Source organism: Arvicanthis niloticus, chromosome Y, assembly GCF_011762505.2.
Source record: "Arvicanthis niloticus isolate mArvNil1 chromosome Y, mArvNil1.pat.X, whole genome shotgun sequence".
NCBI lineage: Eukaryota > Metazoa > Chordata > Mammalia > Rodentia > Muridae > Arvicanthis > Arvicanthis niloticus.
In genome coordinates this window covers 8,616,222-8,622,930 of record NC_133431.1, presented here as the reverse complement: position 1 = coordinate 8,622,930, position 6,709 = coordinate 8,616,222, and the positions used below count along the sequence as shown (strand labels likewise).

At 33.6% G+C, this 6,709-nt stretch overlaps 1 pseudogene; it reads right to left on the bottom strand.

Annotated features, from left to right (window-relative positions):
* Positions 1–291: 291 nt before the first annotated feature.
* LOC143437288 (vomeronasal type-2 receptor 116-like) lies at positions 292–4,598 on the bottom strand (annotated as a pseudogene).
* Between the last annotated feature and the right edge of the window lie 2,111 nt (positions 4,599–6,709).

The following is a 6,709-nucleotide window of genomic DNA, read 5'->3' as shown; positions in this document are numbered from 1 at the left end:
TAGAAAAATATTCTAACCTACTCATCACTTAAGGCTTTTAGATAAAACTCTTGGCTCCTATTTTTAATTTTGAGTTCATTTGGTGAAATGTTGAGACACGTTTTCACAAAACTTCCTGATATTCAAAAAATGTATTGTTTCCATTTAAATCTTATCCCTGTGTATGATATTTATCCATTTAAAGATTCAATGAGGAGTTTTGCAGTGTATAAAACTTTCTATTGAGAGAATAATCTCTAACAAATGTACAATTGTTTCTCAGAGTCCATTTAAAAGATCACATTGATTTATCTAAACATAATGAAATGTAAGAAACTTTACCTGCAGACAGTCCATGAATACTCCCTTGGGTTCTGCCATTTTCTGAGACTCTACTTGTTGAAGAATGAGTTCATGGTAGGTGTAGGCCACAGCATAAATCGCGTTATACAAATTATAACCTTCATCACTCAGGACCATGTCATATTTGTGCAGTGTTGTCTATTCCAATGTGTTGATGAATGTAAAAGGAATCATTTTATTGCTGTTCTTAGAGATTGAACAATTAAAATAATTCCACCCCAGGACAGAGTCAGAAATGCTTACTGGGTATTTCTCAGTGTCAATTGTTTGCATAAAATTCCTAAGTTTAGCAGTCTCACCTTTGTGGTGTGTAAAAGTGACAGTCCCATGGAAGAAATCAAGGGTGAAATCTTTTTTATTTGTAATGACATCCCATTGTGAGGTTGTGATCCAGATTCTCTGAGCACCTAAATATCCTCATCGTCTAAGGCTGATTTCTAAAGTAGAGTTCATGTCACCATAAATGACAACAACCCTTGCTGTTGATGTTGTAATTTGTTCATCATATACCTTAGCCCTTGTCATGTATAAGTGCGTGTTTTCTGGGATCACATTCACAAAAGCCAAACAGATCCCTTTCCTTTGCATTTCTTCTCTCATGTCTGAGAGAAACTGAATACCTTGGTCATTGTCTGAGATGACCAGTCCAATCCAAGTCCATCTAAAATGAAGCATCAAGGAGACCATGCCATAACACAAATGGGTGTCCTTCGTGGCTACCTGATGGACAAAGGGCAACTGGTCATGGTCACTTAGGTTCGGATTAAATGGTCCAAAGAAAACCTAAAGGATGCGGAAGAGAAGATGAAACATCCACATGAGGAATATAATTATTAGGACACTTGGACTTACATACAGGTAATGTTACTCACCTTCAGAACTCCTGTTAAGAATATTAAGATTTTACTATATATATATCTATTTCTATTAGATTCTAGACTATTTCTGATAAGTCTGAATGTCTTATAAAACAGTTTTCTCTGTTTGCTTAGATATGATTTTTAACTCTTTATCACATATATGTATATATACAATATATAATATATATACTATGTATATACACATATATATACACACACAATATGTGTGTGTATGTGTGTAGCAGCACACACATAAATGCATGCTCTTCAAGCTTTCTTGTAGGCACATGCAAATGAAATTTAAAAGATGTTAACTATTCCAGTGTTATGCCTTTTTACTGTTGGTGTCCTAGAATAAAGTGCTAGTCTTAAGGATGATTTCCATGATGGTCCTATAATGTCTGCAGCACACGTTGGATCTAATCCACAGATATAATTAATAAAATCCAAACTATGGTTTTGTTGTGAATATACTAAATCCAGAAGTCCCAATGTATCTCCACATAGGCCAACAATGATGTCAAATATCAAAGACATGTTGGGTAAAAGATAAGGATTCTTGTTGATCTCTTCAGCAGCAAAAATCATTACCAGAAAAAACTCAGATTTTCTTTTTTGTATTCTAGAACAAGGCATAAAAATGATTAAGGGAGATGTATGAAACATGAAATATAAATTGCAAAAGTTTGTAATATGAGACATGCTATATTTCTGTCTAAATTTCTTGAATAAGTTTTATAAATTAGAAGTCTTTAGAACTCCATACAATTTAAGAATTCATAGATGTATGGTACTATAATATGCTAAATTTTGTATTTGTGAGAACTGATATAGATTATTTATATCTCTGTCATCTTTGAACTAGATTCTCGTCCTCTTGAGCAAGACTACTCTAAAGTATATTTGGAGTTGTAATGCCACAGATAAATAAATAAATAAATAAATAAATAAGCATGGCTGAAACTACACATAAATGGTATAACACATTCTCCTTAAAATTTTTAATATTTAAATGCAATTTATACATCATATTTTTATTGAATATTTTGAGAATCAGGTAATATATTGCAAATTTGTTCAACTTTTATATTCATATTTTTAATAACCTAAAAATATTAATGAATATTTAATAATATCCATAACCATGAATCCTATATCTAACATTGAGTACTAAATTGTTTCAAGACATACAAAATATTTTGGGGGGAATTTAGTAAAGGAGAATAAAATATTAAAAAGGAATCATTAAAAATTATATTCAAAAGCCCTTATATGATATCGTGTGGGAGTATTCAAAGCACATTATACATCTGTGTACATTGTCTAACAATCAGTATACTTAAAATGATTATCAGTGTTTGTAGGAAAGAAATTATTTCATCAGTAAGAATATTTTACAGATTTCAAAATAGCAAACTCTCTTTGTAGTAAACATTAAAAATGCTAGCTTTATGCACAGTGAAAAAAATTATCAATAATATTCTCATGATTTTTGTAGAACATGATGTTAATATATTCAAATGTTAGTATTCAACAAACAATAATTATTTTAAGATATATTTTATATAAATCAACTTATCTATTTCAAAATATACAATATGATACAATTATCCACATAACTAGAATATTAACCTTTTTGATCTTTTATACATCAATTTAATGTTACCTTTCAGTGTGTTGTTATTAGTCAATTTCATAAAAAAAGATATCAGATTTCTCTTAACACCTCAGTCTTCTTAATTCTTTGAGAACCTTTAAGTGATATCTGAACACAGAAATCTTCTTTCTCTATGAAATGTGCTCACCTGGCCCAGGACAGATGGCAGATTATCTACTACTATTAGAAATTACCTCTTGTCAGAAGTAAAAATGAAAAACATCCTCTTTTGATGAAATTTGCAATTTCAATAGGACTGTTTGAAGCTAAGTTTTTCTTTTGAAACCTGAAAAGTGCATTGGCCCAGTTCATATATTTATAATTTTAAACCTAATTATGGCTTATAAAAATGTCACCAATGAGGATTTTCACTATTTTTCTACTGAGGTGTAGGATAAAACAGAATACATCAGAAATAAAATTCCTACTGACCTAACAGAGAAGTATAATAATGTGAAGCCACCATCACTGTCAAAGTGTACACAGTGTTCTGTGGCTAACAATTGAGAAACATATTCTTTAAATCCTAAAGACATGAAAATTGAATAAGAGATTGGTTGGAAATTCAAAGACAGAAAACTACAGGAAAACTCAGTCACAAAAAAAGTAGTCCCAGTCATACAGATTATGTAAAATGTGAATGATTTCAACACTCTTTCCTACATGATCGGCAGGCACAAATGATAACATCTCACACTTGGGATCTCAGAACTATGTAGCCACATTAAGAACAGGTTCTTATCTACAAGAAATGCATTTATTCTCCTAGATCTCCTCTAATGTTATATTTATTTGATAATTAATAGATATATTGACCATCTACCTGATAGTGATAATAAGCCTAATATGTGACTGAGTATTTGCATAATTGGACCAAAAGATTATTCTGGTAACAGAATATGAAGCCTGGAAGTCTTTATCCACATTAAGTGTCAACTCCAGAATGGCAGGAGGGATGCATTTAAAGACTATTTTAAAAATCAAGGTAAATATATATATATATATATATATATATATATATATATATATATATATATATATATATTCATGTAATCAGGTATAGTAGACCAGCACATACACAAATATTTCAGTGTCTGAATGTATGCCTAACTTTTGGAGACCAAAATTTGATAACCTTTTCATGAAGGCATTTAGATGCCTGCTCATACAAGAATCAATGGCAGACAATAGAATATAGGCAGTGTTGGAGTCTTTTCATATTGAGCTCTTTCCAAAGGTGAGAATTGTGAATGCAAGGTAGATGAAGAGACAACTTTTAAGATAAGATGTGCACAAACACTCAACAGAATCCAGTCTCTCTCATTGTCCAGCATTGTGAATTGGAGCCCAGCATAGTAAACATAAACTAAACTGTGACACATTTCAAAGTATTAAAATAGTCATTGATGTAATAATTTTTAGTAGTTCCTAAAGTAACAGGGGGGAGAACAGGACAGAACCCAACAGTTTGTGTATACACCTAAATATTTCTAATTCATGACACTGAAGCAAGAAACATAGTTAGTGACTTACCTAAAAGGAATAAGTTCATTATAATCAATGTCTTCAAAAGCTTCTTCCAATGCTGAAAGCATAAAACCACAGTCACTTCTCAAATGTCCATCATTATCTTCAATATTCTTTATCCTCCAAAAGCAACTGAGTTCAGTCAAACAGCACAAGATGAGAGAAAACTTCAGGAGCAAAAAGGAAATAGTGAAACCACGCAGCTTCTTCATGTTTGCTAGGATCTAAGCCAGAGCAATTGCTTAATCTGTTTCTTATGCAGACAAACATCACACACACACACACACACACACACACACACACACACACACACACACACACACACACACACACATTTACAACTATGTGTCTTTTTTTAAGGCTACTGCTGTTTGGAGATCTACTTAATTATATTCAACAATAATTTTCCACTCATCTTATGTAATGCTCCCTGGATTCAGTGGGAAAATTCTTGCTTCAAGCTCTACATCTGAGACCTGAAAACTTTTGATCAAAACATTGTTGAAAACATGTTGTGAAGATCATGTTCTCCGTCCTCAGGTGCCATGATTTCATTCATATCCATGGCATAAATATTTTCAGAAAGTATCTTCTCCTGGACAGCTGGGACCAGACCATGTGTCAACAGCCATATGTATGAACACAATGGATCTCATCAGAACTTCCATAGTAAGACAATAGTTGAGAAGGTCATAAGTGTTCCTTAACATTTAGACATTGAGTTTGATCATGGGACATTATATCTTCCATTGTCTAGTGCAGGGAAGGGCACTCTCACATGCAACATTGAGGCAGGAGGTGACCATGCTCTCTGTTGTTCATATACTATTGTATGCTAGTCATGTTCACAAAATCTCCTCAAAATCATGTAATTCCTGTCGTCTCTAGAATATGTCATCATGCTGAATCCAATGATGACTTGAGTTATAGAGATTCATCACCCATCCTGTCCATTATCAGTACCTGAAAAGACATTCACTGAGTTATAATGCTGATATCTTGCTTGATAATCAGTCCCTGGTAGTCAGTGTCATTTGATAAAACATTTCTTTGGTTGATATTTGTTAACACTTCATTAAAAAATTTGAGAACAATTTCATACATTTTATTCAAAGGAATCAAAGAAATTAGATGTCATTTATGAGAGAGAATTTTATTGCTAATGTTAGTATATACTTATAGTTTTCATTCTTGTCTAGTTGGTATTTGTTTTGATACAGTCCTGTCTTGGATTACATTGCAACAACACAGATGTATGTCTCTTATGGTCATTTATGTAACTTGGTTAGATTACAATTAGTGACACAGATGGAACATTGAATTGATGTGTTTTTTTGAACTTCCTTATATTTTTGCCCATAATATCCACACTGTGTTAAGTGGAGTCTTTATCACAATTTCTGTAATGGTTAGTGTGTTACTGGCTTATAGTAAATATTGCTATGGAGTTTATTGTGCTATCTTAGTTACTATGAATGAGAATTTGTTTCATACTTTGGTTGAATTATGAATTTGTGAGTTTATATATTTTTAGTACATTTGCAGACAGACCTATAGATTGTATAAATTGAGTGTCTTGTTGTGATAGTCCATACTTTTTGTATACTGAGTGGTAATGCTGTGTCAAAAGAACTGGAAATATGGATGGAGGCTGACTCTACACACCATTGTGCTCAGTTCAATACTTGGCTGCAAGCATTTGCATATGTATTGGGAAGGGTCTGGCAGAGCCTCTCAAGAGACAGATAGATAAGGCCCCTGTCAGCAAGCACTTCTTGTCACCAGCTATAGTGTCTGGGTTTACTGGCTGCATATGGAATGGATCCACAGGTGGGGAATTCTCTGGATTTACCTTAGACAGGAACAATTATGAGTTAATATTATTGAGATGAGTGTGGGACCCCATGCCTTAATCGGGTGCAGAGCCTATCCTCGGTCTCCATAGTTTTTTTTCTCCCCCTTTTTTGGTTATTTCAGCTAATGTCATCCCCATTGGGTCCTAGAAACCTCTTTCTTTCCTGGCATCTAGGACTTTCTGTTGGCTACCCCAAGTTTTCCATCACCCATTGCTACACACCTCTCTTCAATTCCTTGACACTCTGCTCATCTCCCCTGTCTCCTCCCACACCTGATCCTGCCCGCTTTCCCTCTCCCCTCCTTCTCTTCCTCCAAATTCCCCCCTACCCTCTAACTTCAGCGAGTATTTTGTTCCTCCTTCTAAGTAGTACTGAAGAACCTACACTTTGGCCTTTCTTCTTCTTGAGCTTCATGTGTTCTCTGAGTTGTTTCATGGGTATTCTGAGCTTTTTTCCTAATATCTACT